At 39.0% G+C, this 18,906-nt stretch overlaps 1 protein-coding gene and 1 long non-coding RNA gene across 3 annotated transcripts in view; one reads left to right on the forward strand and one right to left on the reverse strand.

Annotated features, from left to right (window-relative positions):
* The window catches only part of DYNC1I1 (dynein cytoplasmic 1 intermediate chain 1), a 440,266-nt gene that overhangs the window by 75,136 nt on the left and 346,224 nt on the right, over positions 1–18,906 (forward strand). The gene's annotated exons all lie outside the window — the stretch shown is intronic.
* Positions 1–18,906, reverse strand: part of LOC112674886 (uncharacterized) — a 56,267-nt gene that overhangs the window by 2,661 nt on the left and 34,700 nt on the right. Inside the window, exon 3 of the long non-coding RNA XR_003145644.3 lies at positions 1,336–1,393. This is a non-coding gene — a long non-coding RNA (uncharacterized LOC112674886). The remainder of the gene's footprint in view (positions 1–1,335; positions 1,394–18,906) is intronic.

An 18,906-nucleotide genomic window follows, 5' to 3' on the forward strand; every position in this document is an offset into this window, starting at 1 on the left:
TGGGAAGGGGATGAGTACAGTTTTACAGCATGTAATAGTGGCTCCAATTATGGCATGGCTGTTTTTTAAGGGAATGACACACGTACATGTGTGAATGTTGTGGTGTCAAAGGAGTGGATTACAGCACAAACCTGTGCTTTTCACCAGCTTACTCATCTTTCTCTATGTAATATCACTTTGATCTTTCACCCGACAGAGGGAATGCCCATCCTTCACTCAATCCATCTAGTTTGGGAAGTTAGACTTCATCATGTGACTCAGGCCTGGAAAACCAGAGCACAGAATCTCCTATCCGATGCAAGTCGGTGAGACTCACAAGAGAGACTCTTTGAAGATATAGGGCTAAGACAGAAGCAAGCTGGACCAAGAGAGTGAGAGGAGAAGCCAGTCAACGAGTAAGAGAATGAGAGAGAAGGAGAGAGTAAGCATGCTAAGTAATGAGAAATCACAGGGCTTGGTGACATTTAGACCTTTGAATTAAGGTCCATTGGAAATTCTGCATCTATTTCCAGACTTTTTAGTCATGAGAAAACAAATATCTTCTTGCTTATGCCATGGAGTTGGGCTTTCTATCACTTGCAATCAAAGAGATTCTATCCCATTCAAATAACTCTTAAAAAAAGAAAGATTTTATTTATTTATTTACTTATGAGAGACACAGAGAGGCAGAGACATAGGCAGAGGGAGAAGCAATCCCAAGACCCAAGGATCATGTCCTGAGCAAAAGGCAGAAGCTCAACCACTGAGCCACCCAGGTGCCCCTCATTCAAATAACTCTTAAGCCAAAAAATTATCAAACTCATTTATATTAAGAAAACTAAAAAATAAAACTGAGATATCTTTTTTACTCTCATATTGATTGACAAAAATCCAAAATATACTGTGTTGGCCAAGCTGTAGGGAAATAGACAATTTCAAACATGGCTGGCAGGAGAATAAGCTGGTTACAATTTGGAAAGACTTAAAGAAAAAACAAACAAATCTCCTCAACTTGTAAATGCTTGCATATCTCCTAAAATACTACCAGATATTTCACATGCATGCAAAATGAACTATATACAAGGCTGCTCCCTGGATAGGAAGGTCAGTCTACTTCTCTGGGGGCTTCCAGGCCCTCTATGGGAGATCTGCCACCACAAGACCACTTAAGATTCATTTAAACCAAATGTTTTCACAAATGGGTAAAAGAGGGCAGGGAAGACAGGGATCTGGGATCTCAGCCCACCAACCCTGAGCATTAATCCTAGAATTTTGAAGATTGCATGATTTTAAGATTTTACCTAAAAAAACAAAACAGACAATTTCAGGTTTTTAATAGCAAAGAAATCAACTTACATGTTTATCATTGAGTTGATAAATTTAGGGGCATCCGTACAATGGGAATACTTTGAAGCTACAAAAAAAAAAGGGGGGGAGAGAAATTTTTATGTACTGATATACAAAGATTTCCAAGATACAATATTATATGGAATAATGAAGATGGAGGAAAAATATTATTAGGACATATACTATCACATAAAATAAAAGAAGGTAGCTTTAAAAAAATCCTTTCTTGCACATGAATAAAAAATACTCTGGAAGTACAAAAGAAACTAATAACATTGGTAACCATTGGCATGAACTTGGCTAAATAGAATTTTTTTTTACTCTTTTTGTACTTTTTGTTTTTGAATCACATAAATGTATTACCTGTTCAAAAATTAAATAAATTTAAAATAGAAAATGTCCTAACTAGGTCCCAGGAGCTACGGAACAATAAAAACTGGTTATGGATGTTGGCACTGAATTGTTTAAGTTGCAGTTAGTCTGTTCCTTCTAGAATTTCTGGTCCACTGCAGCCCTGAGATACCCGTGCTATGAAGCTGGAAATAGATGTTCTATGATGAAGGTGACACCTGCAGGACAAAGTGAGAATTTTTCTGTTTTTTCTTTCATTATTTTACTTAGAGAAATTCAGCAGGATATAAGGAGGGGCAGTGAGCATGAATTTCCCACTAGAGTTGCTAGATATGAAAGTTTTGCTAATAATAATAGAGATATTGCAAACAAACTATTTTTATAAAAGGTACACAGGAAAGCAGTATGGAGTAGAGGGGTAAAGGTAGACTCCTCTTTACAAATATTGGCTTTATCATGCACCAAGCTGTATGGCTTTAGACAAAATCACTTCACATTTCAGAGCTAGGAAATCCACATGTATGAAGTAAGGATAATAATACTTACCTTACAGTATTGTTACCTCCTAACATTTTATTTATTTATTTTTTTTTTAAATATATATATATTATTTATTTATTTATTTAGTCATGATAGACATAGAGAGAGAGAGAGGCAGAGACACAGGCAGAGGGAGAAGCAGGTTCCATGCAGGGAGCCTGACGTGGGACTTGATCCCAGGACTCCAGGATCGCGCCCTGGGCCAAAGGCAGGTGCCAAACCGCTGAGCCACCCAGGGATCCCCCTCCTAACATTTTAATGGAGATTCACAGCCAAAGAAATCTTAACCCAATAAAGAGTAGCCTCCAATTATTCGATCTCTGAGATTATTCCAGAACCCCAAATCTACTCTTTAAGAAGATGGGACGCTAAACAGATGCAACCCATAAAGAAACATACATCCTCACCAAAGATTCCCATCTCAGATGGGCCCATGAAAAATAATGAGGAAAGAGCCTTCCAGAGTGATCACACTGTATGATCAATGAGCTCATTTCATCTCAGAGTCAGAGGTCTTTGTAAGTGTTCAAGGTCAGAGACCACTGTGGGCTGTTCCCTGTTTTCTTTTCCAAATGGAGGATTTATTTCAATTGTCATTGTCTCTCCCTGTAAATGTATAATGTGACTTATGTTTTTCATTTAATCAGTTTGCTGGACTATGAGAAGCCACATTAGGACCTGACTAAAAATACTAGTCACCTGGAGATTCTGGATTGGAACAATAACTACTTTATTTATGAGCTTAGGGTAGTTTATCCCATCTCCTCCTAGGATATGGATAAACACAGTTTTTATTGTGAATAGTAGCTGCATTATATTGATATGGCCATCTTTGAAGATATGTGCATGGGTAAGAGGGTGTGTGGTTCTGTGACTAGGTCCTGGACAAATGGAGCAGCACAGCCACCTGCCCCTGGTCATGGTTCAAGGACAGGCATGTGATACAAATGAAGTCAATGAGAATCAGGCCTAGGTCTTTGTGATGAACTTGGGGCTGTGAGGACAAAAGCCTGGTGCTGTCTGGGACCATGACAAGAGGGGAGATCATCTGAGAATAGAGTCAAGCAAAGGGAAAGTAGAGAGACACAGAGTAAAATAGAAACAGGAGACAAAATGAGGGAGAAAAGCTAGACTTGATAACATCCTCTAAGTCCTTGGATCAAGATGTGTCCCTAGATATAACCACTTACTTTTCTTTAATGTGAATCTTATTTCTTCTCTGTTGCTTAAACCATATAAAGCTGAGTTTTCAATCAAAAAAAAAAAAAAAAGCTGAGTTTTCTACTACTTGTAATTGAATGAGCTTTTATTAACTTATATGAAAATAATGTTATGCTTCCTCATAAAAAGATAAATACACAAGAACACTACACAGAGATATCATTTTTCACCTATAATATTGACAAATCCCAACACTTGAGGATACGTGGTTGGACAAAGTGTAGACTCAAAGACATTCACAGACAGGACTGGATAACATTGAAATCACCCTAATCCTTAAGTTAGGAAGCATGGAAACTATAAAAATTATGAATGCATTCACCCTTTGACCCAGAAAGACCACTTTTATGAATTTACTGTATTATACACTTGTACCAGAAAAAGACCAATGTTCTGATTATTCTTTATTTTTTCCCTACCTCATTTCCATTTTTAGTTCTTTTCTACCATGCTTTCTGGTCCAGGAGGCTGACCTCTACTGAGTGCATCACACAGGCTCTTCTACCCTCTGACTACCTTTTAGTTGGGTTAATGTAATGGAGGGGTGGGACATCAGCATGCAATTGGGAGGGAGAGGAAGATAGAGTCAGGATATGTATTCCACAGACTCCTGCCTTGACAAGAGTTATTCTGGAAGAGATTTTGTTTCTCCATCACCACAGCTACTGTCAAATGGCCCCTTCCATAGCTACAGCCATCACCAGACTCTGAAGGTCAAACGCTGGTTAACAGATTTCTGCTTCAGCTAATTCCTGGGTATTCACCTTTTTTTCTTCCCAGTTCCCTTAACCCTACTCATTTAGTTTTATGTTTTGGGATGAAAGTTACATGTAATCAGTAGACTGAGTGAAACAGATTGCCCTCCATGATGTGAGTGAGACTCGTCCAACCAGCTGAAAGCCTGAGTAGAAAAAAAGGCCAATCCTCTGCCCCTGATAAGAAACAATTCCCCTGCTGAATATCTTCAAACTGGAAGATTATCTCTTTCTGGTGTTATAAAAGCTTCTGACCTTCAGACTCATACTGGGGCATTTTGGACTTGTCAGCCTCCATAATTATGTGAGCCAAATCCTTTTAATAAATTTTATATATATATACATATAATATATATGGTATATACATATATATAGTGTATATATATATATGTATATACCATATATATATAGTGTATATATCTCCTGATGATTATGTTTCTCTGGATAATCCTAACCAATGTACCATCTGTCTTACAATATTTCCTTCACTAAATTCTCTTCAGTTAAACCCATTGAATATGTCATTTTTGTCCTGTGGGGGTCTTGACAGATGCAATAACTGGTATCAAGAGTGGCCCAAAGAATTACACCCTCAAAATGGATTCTTTTACCCATATCCTTGATAAGCTCATAGATACCTTCTGCCAGAGGAAGTGATATACTAGTAATCCATGGTATATGACAATATAATAATTACTAAAGTTATCTGTGGTATAGAATGCAGTACAAGTGGATGTACTGAATGCAGTACAAGCTCAAACGATCATGGCTCTTAATTGCTCTGGTAGCAATGTGGTTGATAATTTCTAGCCTGGCTGCTCCTGACTGTCTCGGAGAGCTGACAAAAAGGGGGAAAACATAACCCTAAAGATTTTGACTTTCAACTCTATGAACAAGAAGAATATCAAAAAAGTCTCAGTGGTGGCCTTATTTAGAGGGCACAAATGACTGAAAATTAGATCCAAAGACTAACTGTATGGTGTTGCAGAGAAAAGCAAATGTTCAACCTTTCTAGGTGTCATATGCCAGTTAAGGCATTTGTTGATGACGGCAGGATTCTGAGACTGGAACTAGGAACATTTGGGTAACTATACATGGAGCTGATAATTTTGAACACTGAAATCTAGAATCTTCCTGCCCCCAGTAAGCGACCTATCCCTTTCCCCTTTCCCAAGGGAGCTTGACTTCCCTTTCATATATTTCCCTTGTTGACTTAAATCTACAGCAGCCACCTCACAAGGGGAGCCTGTTCTTCCTCCATCCAGCCTCATCAACCCTCATTTATCTCCAGAACCATAATCAGAGTTAAACACTGGATAGTCCAGGGAGAAGTGCCATGTCTTCTCTGGGAGGAGATAAGTATACTCATTTGTGTCAGCAGGAGTATTGGCAACAGATACTGGCATTGATTCTAAGTGTGTTAGATGAAACATGAAGTTGTATCAGGCCAAATGTATTAATATTAATCCTCACAAAGGATTTGGAGTTTTTTTTGTTTTTGTTTTTAATTTTTTTTTCAATTTTTATTTATTTATGATAGTCACAGAGAGAGAGACAGAGAGAGGCAGAGACATAGGCCGAGGGAGAAGCAGGCTCCATGCACCGGGAGCCCGATGTGGGATTCAATCCCGGGTCTCCAGGATCGCGCCCTGGGCCAAAGGCAGGCGCCAAACCGCTGCGCCACCCAGGGATCCCGGATTTGGAGTTTAATGTGTTGGCTCAAGTGCCTGGGTGTAGTTACTTGAAACCTGGGCAATGGGCCTAGAGCTAGTGAGGCTGTGATGCTGCAACTTCTGAGCAAGCTCTAGAGGGCATACTTCAAAGGCTAAAGTTGATGGAAATGTAGAACTGGATCTATTTATACATAGGTTTGCATAGCCATCCTGATCCCAATTATAATCAGCAAAAGGATCAGAAGATATTTACCAAGACATTAAGGAATGCTTTGGTGAAGGGAACACTAGCGTCCTTAAAAAAACCGCTATTTTGAAAAGCTAGATTTTGTAGGCATGTGATAATGATGATTTCCATGAAAATAAGAGGATCCTGGAATAGTAGATGCCAATGGCTTTGCTTGACCATCAGAGATAAAATGGGAATGATTATTTTAATGAGTCACAGGGTCCACTTGGTAATCAGACTATTTTAATTCATGGATCAATTAAATTGATATTGTGCTAATTGGAGCTGGTAAATAGGAAGTAGCAAGCACTGTTGGTGCCTTACTTAGGCACATGCATGCCACACAGTAGGAGATAAAACTTGTGAAAGCACAGAAACCTGCTCTATCAATGAAGTTTCCAGGGGTCAGTGGTCTGGGCATCTGTGTGAGAGACTAATTTTCCTACACCTGACAACATCACTGCAAATAAATGGAGATCATGTATAGTGAGCTTCTTTGGAATTTAGAGCCAAGTCATTCTGTATTTGGCTACCTTGTTCCAGACCCTTTATTTGGTAACCCATAAGAACCAGTTTTATTGGGGCCTTGAGCAAGAGACAGCCAAGGCCAGTGGCATACTGATAAATGTTTAATAACAGCTCTCCAGAAAAGGAAAAAAAAAAGGGGGGGGGGCCTGATTTGTAGCATTTGGTACCTTTTATGGTGTAAATACTCTCATCATGGCTAATTCCAAGCTAACCAATGTAACATCAATGAACTCACAAAATTCCTGGAAATGTAGCAGTTGGTTCTCAGCAGACAGTATGAGATAGGATCAGGATACCATGGATCAAGACTAAGGTGCAATTACCCTGCTCTTGGGACTTATGATCCCACAGTCCCACTGGTACCTGACAATGGCAGATAGGAATGCTATCTGAATGTGCTGCAAGTCCCATTGCAGGGCAGATCCAGAGGGTTTTTTCATTTTTTAATTTTATTAGGTTTTTAATTTTAATTCCAGTATAGCTGAATACACAGAAAGCTTTGAATTAAATTTGGTCAATACCTATCATGCATTTGAAAAGCACTCCTGGGCCCTGGCTGAAACTGCATTTCTGACCACTGGACACCAAGGCACCATGTGATCCAAACTCACTACCATTCTTTATTCTTCTGTGCCCTATTCTGAACCCCAGCGGTTCAGTATTTTTTTAAGGATATTTTACTTATGTATTTGACAGAGAAAGAGAGAGAGAGAGAGAGAGACAGAGCACAAGCAGGGGGAGCATGAGAAAGAGAGAGAGAGAGAGAGAGAGAGAGAGAGAGAGAGAGAGAGAAGTAGGCTCCCTGTGGAGCAGGAGCCCAATGTAGAGCTCCATCCCAGGACTCTGGGATCATGACCTGAGCTGAAGGCAGATGCTTAACCGACTGAGTTACCCAGGCACTTGGCAGCACTTAAACTTTAGAGAGTGTATCACCCGGGTTTTTCTGCTCTCTGTCTTTTAGTTGGGATTGACAAGTCCAAGAAAGTCAGAAGAAAGGCCACAGACAGGCAGCCCGGGTGTGGCTCAGTGGTTTAGCGCCGCTTTCGGCCCAGGGCCTGATCCTGGAGAACTGGGATGAGTCCCACATCGGGCTCCCTGCATGGAGCCTGCTTCTCCTTCTGCCTGTGTCCCTGCCTCTGTGTGTGTGTGTGTGTGTGGTTCTCGTGAATAAATAAATAAAATCTTAAAAAAAAAAAAAGAAAGGCCACAAACTTATCGTTACTCTTCCCTACTTTCTCCCTGCCTCGCTGTGATTCTGGCAATGGCTTGTCCCTCTACAGTCACAACTCTTGGCACTGAAACTTCCACAGCTTCTGTCTTCCACAGTCCCAGTTCTTGCCAGCCCCAGATAACATAGTTTTCTTCCCTTTCGCTTCAGACCCAGAGATGCTAAACCACCTGTATTTAGCTCTTCTCTGGTCTCCACCCTCCTTTGTGGATTCCCTTAATCTTATCCATCCCTCTGTAAATAATCACTTCATTATACTCTCTTCAGTTAAACTCTTTGGAACATATCCTGTCTCTTGCAGGACTCTAGCTGCTGCAATGACTAACATTCAAGAATTATTCACTGCAGCTCCATGTGCAACAGGCAGGAGGGGGGCATGCCCAAGAGCACACGTCTGAGGACAGAGTGACTGCATTTGGCTCCACCACCCTTTTTTTTTTTTTTGTATTTCTGAATGTTGTGCATTTAATTTTAGACATTTTGCACTGCTTGTTAACATACATAGTATGATGAGCCCCCAGATGCCATCCCCTGTCCAGCCAGGTTCCTGTGCTCAGTAGCAAGTGTGTCACAGCAAACCCCAGACCTGAGCTCTAATTTATCTATAGTCCACACGGGTGGCCCTCCACCCTGCTCTCCTAGCCCTCTGGGAGCACCATCTGGGAGCCAGGGCTGTGAGGGTGCCATGGGAGCCTGATGTCCAAGCGGGGAAGGCTCAGAGGGGCCTCGGCAGTGGACACCCTCTATTGGGCTCTGGCTCTTGCTCTGTAAAATGGAAATAATCTAATGTAATGGGTTGTAAGAGGATATGTGATATAAATTACGCACATCTGTAAATGCAGGATGAGTGGTAAGTGTAAGTAGAATTTCTTTTTTAAAAGATTTTATTTACTTATTCATGAGAGACACACAGAGAGGCAGAGACATAGGGAGAAGGAGTAGCAGGCTCCCTGCGGGGAGCCCAATGTGGGACTCAATCCGAGGACCCTGGGATCGTGACCTGAGCCAAAGGCAGACACTCAACCACTGAACCGGAGGTGCCCTGGTTAAGTAGAATTTCTAAATGATAGGGAGAGTATCCGGGTGGGTTTGATCCAATTACACGACTCCTTAAAAGCAGAGAGCTTTCTCCTGCTGAGGGCAGAAAGGGAAGTCATAAAGATTCCAAGCTCTGAGGACAACGACGTGGGAGAGCTTGGTGCTTGTCTCGTGGAGTTGAAGAATGAATCTCGCGGAATACAGAGAGTGAGCAAAGCAACAGAAATTTATTAAGCCGAGAAACAGAGAACGCACTGGAAAGTGAAAGGGGTCCCTGACAGGGTTGCCACTGAGGGTGGATTTGTAAATATCATGTCTATATTTAGAACAAACTTGATGGATTTGTAACAAACAAGATTTTTTTTTTTTTTTTTTTGTAAATATCCTGAGCACAAACAAGGTGTTCCTTTCTCTCTGGTTAATATCTCCTCCATAGCATTTCTCTACATCTGGGATATCCCTGAGCCAAGTCAGGTAGCCTATGGCCTTGAGATTCTTGTGCCCTCTTGGTTTAAGCAGGACTATTAATAACATCTTAATGACATATTTATTTGTAGTCTGAGTTTCTGTGATTACTTAGTGGCCATTAAAGGGGAATACTCCCTAACGTTTTGGAGCTAGGGAGCCAGATTTATTTTTTGTTTTTATTGTCTTATCTCTGTTTTCTTGGGATGGGTGGGGGCCTGACTCAGGGGACTTTCCCTTATCTTTCCCTGCCTAGCCCCATCTGCTCCTAACTCATTCCTAGAGCAAGGAGAACTTGGTGCTGTGCCCTTATTGGTTAGGGAGAAGGAGGGCCTGGGGGAATGAGACTCCCTGGGGATCAGGGCGGGGCTCCTGGCTTCCAGCCCACAAAGAAACAGGAAACTTGGTCCCACAACTCCAAGAACTAAAATCTGCCCACACACTGAATGAACCAGGAGGTGGAGCCTCGGGGTGGGGTAAGTAAGAGCCCAGCTAAGCCAGCAACTTGATTTTCTCCTCATTGGTCCCTGAGCAGAGAGCCCAGCCAAATTCCTCCCGACTTCTGATCTATAGAACATTAGATAATAATTGGGGTTGTTTAAGACACTAAGTTTGTGATAACTTGTTATGGCAACAGTAGAAAAATAATAGATTGCTATTTTTATTATTGTTAAGCAATTACAACAATAAAATTGGGATCAACCTAAATACCTATCAATAAATCCTTGTACATTCAAATAACACAATACTATAAAGTTCTTTAAAAAATGTAAGGAAGCTCTTTATAAAAAACTCATATATAGGTTTATGTGGGAAAAAAATTATAGGGGCGCTTAGATGGCTCAGTCAGTTAAGTGTCTGACTCTTGGTTTTGGCTCAGATCATGGTCTCAAAGCTGTGGGATCCAGCCCCACTTGGGGCTCTGTGCTTAGCATGGAGTCTTCTTAAGACTTTATCTCCCTCTCCCTCTGCCTTTCCCAACCCCTATCTCTCTCTCAAATAGAATTTTAAAATCTTTAAAAAAAATCTCTGAAGTATAGAATAGTCTGTATCATATGCTACCATTTACATGATTAAAGGAGGTAAATTGTATATTTATATTTGTTCATACATATGCATTAAAACTCCCTGGAATGATACAGTAGACTATTAGCTGTGGTTACCTATTTCAAGGCATCATGAATAAGAACTAGGCAGATGGGGGCCACAGTAGGAGGGAGACTATTATATACCTTTTCATGCTTTCTGATCTTTTCATCATGTAAATATTCTCTATTCAAAAAGTTAGAAATGATTTTTTTAAAAGGAAAAATACAATCCTAATCTATATCTTGGAGCTACAGAACTCTAAACACACATAGGTTTATGACTATGAACCACCAGCCCCATAAATTGCTTTCTTCTATCTTCCAGAATTTCTGGTCTATGGCAGCTTGAGAGATCACAGCTGAAGGGCAAGAGAGATAGTCTGTGGTTTTGGTGGCATCTGCAGGACAAACTGAGAACTTTCACTTGTTGATTTTGGGTTTTTCTGAGAGACATACATTGAAAAGTGAATGCTGAGTCGCCAGTGGAATAGCTCAGCAGAAAAGCTTAATAATGTCTGATGACCCTGTACCAAAGACATAGTCACCCAGGTCTATAGAAAGTACTGAATGGCTTCACATTTTCTCTGTGTTATATGGGTAAATGATCTGTAGGTTCTGGGAGCAGTAGTGTGTTCATATGCACAAACCTGCCCCTTTTGAAGAATTATATTCAAGAGTCTAATTCAAGAACCTAATAATAAGAAAGAGTACATATAATATACTGAATTTGGGGCCAGATGCCCAGTGAATTTTCAGTAGCCAGTAACCATCATATTCTTGCACTTTATGTATTCTTCAGTATCTTTGTGCTCACAAGACGGCTGCCCTGTGACCCTGCTTCAGTCCAACCCCCCACTTTGAGGCTTATTTAGGTTTTCTTAACTTTCCATGAGCAAGCTAATCAACCAAACACAATTTAGCTTTCTTGAATCTCTTAATATCAAACCAGTATCTCCCCACTCCTCACTGCTCTCAATATTTGGGGCCATGTTTTTGAAACTCTTGGTGTGTCTGTTTGATTTAGCAAGAAAAATATCACAAATTATGTTTATACATTTTTTAACCTAACTGACACTAACATGTATTTATCCACATAATGACATGACATTTTCTCCTCCGGGATTGTAATTAAACTTGAGCCTGACCTTTCCTCACCTTCGGAACATAAAGGTTCTTCTGAGTCTCTGTTGGCCTTATGTATATATGCACAGCATCACATTTTTAGAGTGATATGCTCCTGTATGTGAGCACAAGACTAAAGTGAAACAGAATTTGAGGGCAGGAGCTGAAAGAAATTCATTAGTAATTTTAAACCATGAATAAATGTAGAAGGTTTTAACTCAGTAAAAGGAAAATTTACCAGGTTAACAAACTAGGCAGGCATGATTATATAAAGAAAATCGGTGTAAAGTTATGTTTATACATAAAATAGGAGGGTTGATTCCCTGCTCCCATGTTTAGACCAACTAGAGAAGAGAAAACTAGACAGTAAAAGGATGTGATGATTATGATTGGAAGTAGTACAGGATCTAGACAGTATTTGGGAAAAAAAAAAAAAAAACAGAAGAAAGAACCCTGTGTTTCCAAGCAGATGGTGCTGCATATCATAAATATTGTGATGAAGATAATGACCCAGGGGGTTCTGGGCTGGTCAGATGACACTCAATGGGGATTTCAACAACCCAGATGCCAGGAATTACAAAGTGACTAGCCACAATTAGTGAAAAATCTATCCTGTAATAGACATAAGATAGGCTCAACCACAGAATAATGAATATATAATATATCAAATAAAGTGGTAACAGATAATATTGATAATTACAATGTATTGTGAAAGGATTCAGACATGAAGTTGGAAAATTATAAACCACATGGCAATAAATGGATCTATGGATATCCCGTTCCATATTGATATTACTAAAGTTAAAACAAAGGGAGGCCAAAGGCAGATATTTGCAGGATGAAAAATTAGATGGCCAATAACAATTTAAGAGCTAGGGATCCCTGGGTGGCGCAGAGGTTTGGCGCCTGCCTTTGGCCCAGGGCGTGATCCTGGAGACCCGGGATCGAATCCCACATCGGGCTCCCGGTGCATGGAGCCTGCTTCTCCCTCTGCCTGTGTCTCTGCGCCTCTCTCTCTCTCTGTGACTATCATAAATAAATAAAAATTAAAAAAAAAAAACAATTTAAGAGCTAAAACATGGAAGGATTATAGAAAAACAAAACAATACTGATGAAACTAGGAGAGATAGCATGGGCATAATATATGCTTATAAGACAAATTGTTCAAACAAGCATAGATGAAATGAAGATTGGAACATTTATAAGGCAACATCTCCCCAGGAAAGAATCACAGTTACAGGAGCAACTAAAAGTGAGGGTGGGATGTAATAATGTCCCAGTTGAGATAAATATAGTTAGGGCAGACTTTGTCTACTGAAAGATAGAAAGAAGATTATTGCATACCAGAATGGACTGGAAAGAAATAGAAAAAAAACCCCATATATCAAGAAATCTATTAGAAAAGAAAGAAAAAAAAGACAATCCCCTCCATTTATTATGGACACGAGAAGCATTATAACCATCTTACAGATGGGTAACCTCCAAGAGATAGGATATTAGACTATGTATATAGGGACAAATGGGCTTCATGTAGCCTTCAACCAAAATACCTCTGCTATTCCAACAAAAATAAACAGAATGGATGGTTGCAATAAAAAAGGAACAGAGAAAAGCTCAAAGGATAAAGAAAAAGCCTGACCTCCTAACTAGAAACTTGGCATTCTTTTATCTTCCCAGATAAGATTTTCTCTATATTATCTGTTAAAATGTAATTGAATTTTAAATGTTAAGATTACTAGATATAGGATCAGAAATATCAGTAGTTTCAGGGAAAATGCCCAAGAGTATATAAAGGAAATAAAAAGGTAAAACTTACTATGTTAGGAAGAACATTTATAGAATTTATTCGGTGTTTTTATATTGTGGAAAAATATATTATATCTTTGATTCATTTCTTAAATGTGTATAGATGAGCAATTTAGACTTTCTTTTTCTTCTTGAGTCAATTTTGGTAAGTGATATTTTTCTACAACTGTGCCCATTTCATCTAGGTTTTCAGAGTCACTGGCTTGAAATTGTTGCTGCAGCGGCAGTAGCAGTGGCAGCTCAGCAGTTCCTAGTGACACATCTGTAAAATAATTATAGACTCATAAGAAGTCGCAAAAAATGTACAAAAAGATCCTGTATATCCTTCACCCAACTTCCCCTAAGAGTAACATTGTATAATATGAAAACTAGGGAGTTGATATTGGCACAGTTGACTAGATACAGACCTTATTAGGTTCCACCAGTTTTTACATTTTGTACTACATTTTGTGGTTCTATGGAATTCATGGAAGATTCATATAGCTACCATCTCAATCAAGATACAGAAGATATGTTCCATCATCTCAAAGGTCCTCCACTGTGCTACACTTTTATAATCATACCCCTTGCCACCTACCTCCTTAACCCCAGACAACCACTAATCTGTTCTCCATCTCTATAATTTTGTCATTTCAAAATTATATGAATGGAATCATATGGTATGTAAATCTTAAATATTGGCTTTTCATCACTCAGCATGGTGAATGATATTGAACAGCTCTTTATAGGTATATTTGCAACCCATATTCCCTCTCTTTTAAAAAAAATATTTTATTTATTTATTTTTTTTTGAGAGAGAGAGAGAGTACAAGTGAGAGGAGGGTTAGAGAAAGAGGTGCAGAGGGAGAGGAAGAAGCAGACTCTCCACAAGGCAGAGCCCTGCTTGGGGCTCCATCCTTAGGACCCTGAGATCATGATCTCAGCTGAAGTCAGATGCTTACCCCACTGAGCCATCCAGGTGCCCCCAGACTCCCTCTTTGGTTAAGAGTCCATTTCAGTCTTTTTCTAATTGGATTATTTGTGTTTTTATTGTTAAACTCGGGGAGTTCTTTACAGCTCTTGGATGCAAATGCTTTGTCAGGTATGTAATTTGCAGGTATGCTTTCCCAGTTTGTGGCTTGTCTTTTTAACCTCTTAAAATGGGATTTTTCATAGAGCTAAAGTTTTTAGTTTTGATGAAGTCCAATTTATCAGTGTTTATTCTGTGGGTTGTGCTTTTGATGTCATAGCTAAGAATTTTTTCTTAGCCCTAGGTCACAAAGATTTTTCTCTAAAAGATTTCCTCTAAAAGTATTATAGTTTTACATGTTCTCTTTTTTTAAATTTTTTTTTTACATGTTCCATTATGTTCCATTTTGAGTTAATTTTTGTGTAAGCTGGCAGGTTTACATCATTTTTAAAATTTTTTTTTTAAATTTATTTATAATAGTCACACACAGAGAGAGAGGCAGAGACACAGGCAGAAGGAGAAGCAGGCTCCATGCACCGGGAGCCCGACGTGGGATTCAATCCCGGGTCTCCAGGATTGCGCCAGGGGCCAAAGGCAAGCGCCAAACCGCTGTGCCACCCAGGGATCCCTGGCAGGTTTACATCATAGTTTACCTTTCTTGCTGTGAATGTCCACTTATCCCAGGACCATGTGTTAATAATACTATCTTTTCTTCATTGCATTGGTTTTGTACCTCTGTCAAAAATCTGTTGGCCATACTTGTATAGGTCTATTTTTATGTTGTCTATTCTCCTCCATTGATCTATATGTCTATGCCTCTGTAAACCTGTCTTGATTACTGCAGCCACAGAGTAAGACTTATATCAAGGTAGTCTGATTTCTCCAACTTCATTATTCTTTTTAAAAAATATATTTTTAGAGATTTTATTTATTTATTTGAAAGAGAGGATGCGTGGGGGAGGGGCAGAGGGAGAAGCAGATTCCCACTGAGCAAGGAGCCCAACTTGGGTTGTTCGACCCCAGGACCTTATATCATGACCTGACCTGAAGGCAGATGCTTAACCAACGGAGCCACCCAGGTGCCCCTCTAGATGCTTATTATGAGGTTGAGAAGATGTCCCTTTATTCCTAGTTTTCTGAGAATTTTATCATGAATGGATGTTAAATATTTTTTCAGTGCTTTTTCTGTGCCAATTGATATAATTGTGTGGGGTTTCTTTTTAAAAGTGTTAATATGTCAAATTACATTGATTTTCAAATATTGAATGAGCCTTTTATTTCTGGAATGACTCTTGCTTATTTGTGATACATAATTTTTATATCATAAGCTATACATTTCATATGTATGCATATATTACATATATAAGATACAGAATACTTATATATTGTTGGATATAATTGCTAATGTTTTATTGAAAACTTTTATGTTTGTAGTTTTCTTATTTTATCTAATTCTGGTATGAGGGTAATATTACCTTCATAAAGTGAGTTTGGAGATGCTTTCTCCTCTTTTATTTTTCAAAAAAAGATTAAAAAAAGATTATATAGAAGGTATTAACTCTAGTTTAAATGTTTGATGGAAATGTCTATTGAAACCATCTTGGCTTGCAGATTTCTTTTTCTGGAGCTATGTAATTTCTAAATTTATTTGGTAATTATGAGACTATTCAGATTATCTGTTTCAGTTCTAGTGAATTTCAATAGGTTGTGGTTTTCTGGGAATTGATTCATTTCATCTAAGTAATCAAATGTATGTGTGTACAGTCAATCGTAGTGTTCCCTTAGTACCCATTTAATCTGTGCAGGGTTTGCAGTGATATTCCCTTTCTTGTGCTTAACATTGGTAATTTGCATCTTTTCTTTCTTTTTCTCTGTCGGACCTATTATGAGTTTATCAGTTCCATTGATACTTTTAAGCAACCAGCTTTGGATTTTTTTTTTTTTTTTTTTTTATTGGTGTTCAATTTACTAACATACAGAATAACACCCAGTGCCTGTCACCCATTCACTCCCACCCCCCGCCCTCCTCCCCTTCTACCACCCCTAGTTCGTTTCCCAGAGTTAGCAGTCTTTATGTTCTGTCTCCCTTTCTGATATTTCCCACACATTTCTTCTCCCTTCCCTTATTTTCCCTTTCACTATTATTTATATTCCCCAAATGAATGAGAACATATAATGTTTGTCCTTCTCCGACTGACTTACTTCACTCAGCATAATACCCTCCAGTTCCATCCACGTTGAAGCAAATGGTGGGTATTTGTCATTTCTAATAGCTGAGTAATATTCCATTGTATACATAAACCACATCTTCTTTATCCATTCATCTTTCGTTGGACACCGAGGCTCCTTCCACAGTTTGGCTATCGTGGCCATTGCTGCTAGAAACATCGGGGTGCAGGTGTCCCAGCGTTTCATTGCATTTGTATCTTTGGGGTAAATCCCCAACAGTGCAATTGCTGGGTCGTAGGGCAGGTATATTTTTAACTGTTTGAGGAACCTCCACACAGTTTTCCACAGTGGCTGCACCAGTTCACATTCCCACCAACAGTGTAAGAGGGTTCCCTTTTCTCCACATCCTCCCAGCTTTGGATTTGATTGATTTTTCTCTACTGTCTTTCTGTTTTCAATCCATTGATGTCTCATGTCTTAATTATTTCTTTCCTTCTGCTTGTATTAATTTTGCTCCTCCTTTCTAACTTCCTGAGGTAGAAGATAAATTTATTGATTTATGAGTTTTCCTTTTTTTTCTAATCTTAGCATTTGGTGCTAAAAATTTCCTTCTAAGCAGTTTGGCTGCACCCCCACATTCATTCTGATATGTTTATTTTCATGTTTATTTACTTCAGTGTAATTTTGTATTTCCTTTCAGAGTTCTCTGACTCATGGCTTATTTAAAAGTATGTGGATAAACTTAAAAGTGTTTAAAGATATTTCTGTTTTCTTTCTGATGCACTTCTATTTTGATTCCCTTCTAGTCAAAGAACATATTTTACATGATTTCAATTCATTTAAGTTTGCCGAGGCTTGTAGTAAAACCAAAGATGGTCTTGGTTAATATTCTGTGTGCAATTGAAAAGAACTCGTATTTTGTTGTTGCCGAGTGGCATGTTCCATAAACATCAATCAGAGCTCACTGATTGATGGCATTTTTCATTATTTATTTTATTTTATTTATTTATGATAGGCACACAGTGAGAGAGAGAGAGAGAGGCAGAGACATAGGCAGAGGGAGAAGCAGGCTCCATGCACCGGGAGCCCAACGTGAGACTCGATCCTGGGTCTCCAGGATCACGCCCTGGGCCAAAGGCAGGCGCTAAACCGCTGCACCACCCAGGGATCCCCTGATGGCATTTTTCAATTCTGCTATATCCATGCTGATTTTCTTTCTGCTAGGTATATCAACTACTAAGCACTGAAGTCTCCAGTTGCAATTGTAAATTAGTCTGTCTATTGTTCTTTTCTACTTCTTTAGGGTTTTGCTTTATGTATTTGAAGCTTGGCTGTTTGGTGTATACACACTGAGAATTGTGTTGTCATTTTTGGTGGATTGACCCTTGTTATTATGTAATGTGTTGCTTCTTCTTTGATCTGAAGTCTACTTTACCTAATATTAATATAGCCATTCTCACTTTATTTTATTAATATTTTAAAGGTATACTTTTTCTACCTTTTTACTTTTAACTTAACTATATCATTATATTTAAAATGAATTTCCTGGGACGCCTGGGTGCTCAATGGTTGAGTGTCTGCCTTTGGCTCAGGGTCTGATTCTGGGCCCGGGGATCGAGTCCCACTTCGGGCTCCCTGTGGGGAGCCTGCTTCTCCCTCTGCCTCTACTTGTCTCTGTGTGTGACTCTCACAAATAAATAAATAAAATATTTAAAAAATAAAATGAAATGAATTTCCTGAAAAGATGCTCAGCATAACTAAGAATCAGAGAAATGCAAATAAAAACCACAATAAGATGTCACTCTCACAGTCAGAATGGCTAGAATAAAAAAAAAAAAAAAGAAAGAAAGAAATAACAAGTGTAGTCAAGAATGTAGAGAAAAAAGAACCCTCATGTACTGGTGGTAAGAATGTAAATTGGTGCACCACTAGGGAGAACAGTCTGGAGGTTGCTCAAAAAATTAAATATAGAACTATCATATGATCTAGTAATTTCATTACTGGGTATTTATCCAATTAAAACAAAAACACTAATTCAGAAAGATATGTGCCCCTATGTTTATTGCAACATTATTTACAATAACTAAGATATAGAAGCAACCTAAGTATTTATCAATAGACAAGTAGATAAAGATGATGTGGTGTGGTGTGTATGTATGTGAGATCTTGCCATTCGTGACAACATGGATGGACCTCGAGGGTAAATACAGAAAACAAATTGGTGGTTCCCAGAGGGAAGAGGATTGTGGGTGTGGACAAAATAGCTGAAAGGGAGTGGGAGATATAGACTTGCACTTATGGAATGAGTAAGTCACGGGGATAAAAAGAAGCAAAGGTACAGCATAGGGAATGTAGTTAATAGCACTGCAGTAGTGTTATATGGTGACAGATGGTAACTACACTTGTGGTAAGCATAGT

The sequence above is a fragment of the Canis lupus genome, chromosome 14 (assembly GCF_003254725.2).
Source record: "Canis lupus dingo isolate Sandy chromosome 14, ASM325472v2, whole genome shotgun sequence".
In the NCBI taxonomy this organism is placed as follows: Eukaryota; Metazoa; Chordata; class Mammalia; order Carnivora; family Canidae; genus Canis; species Canis lupus.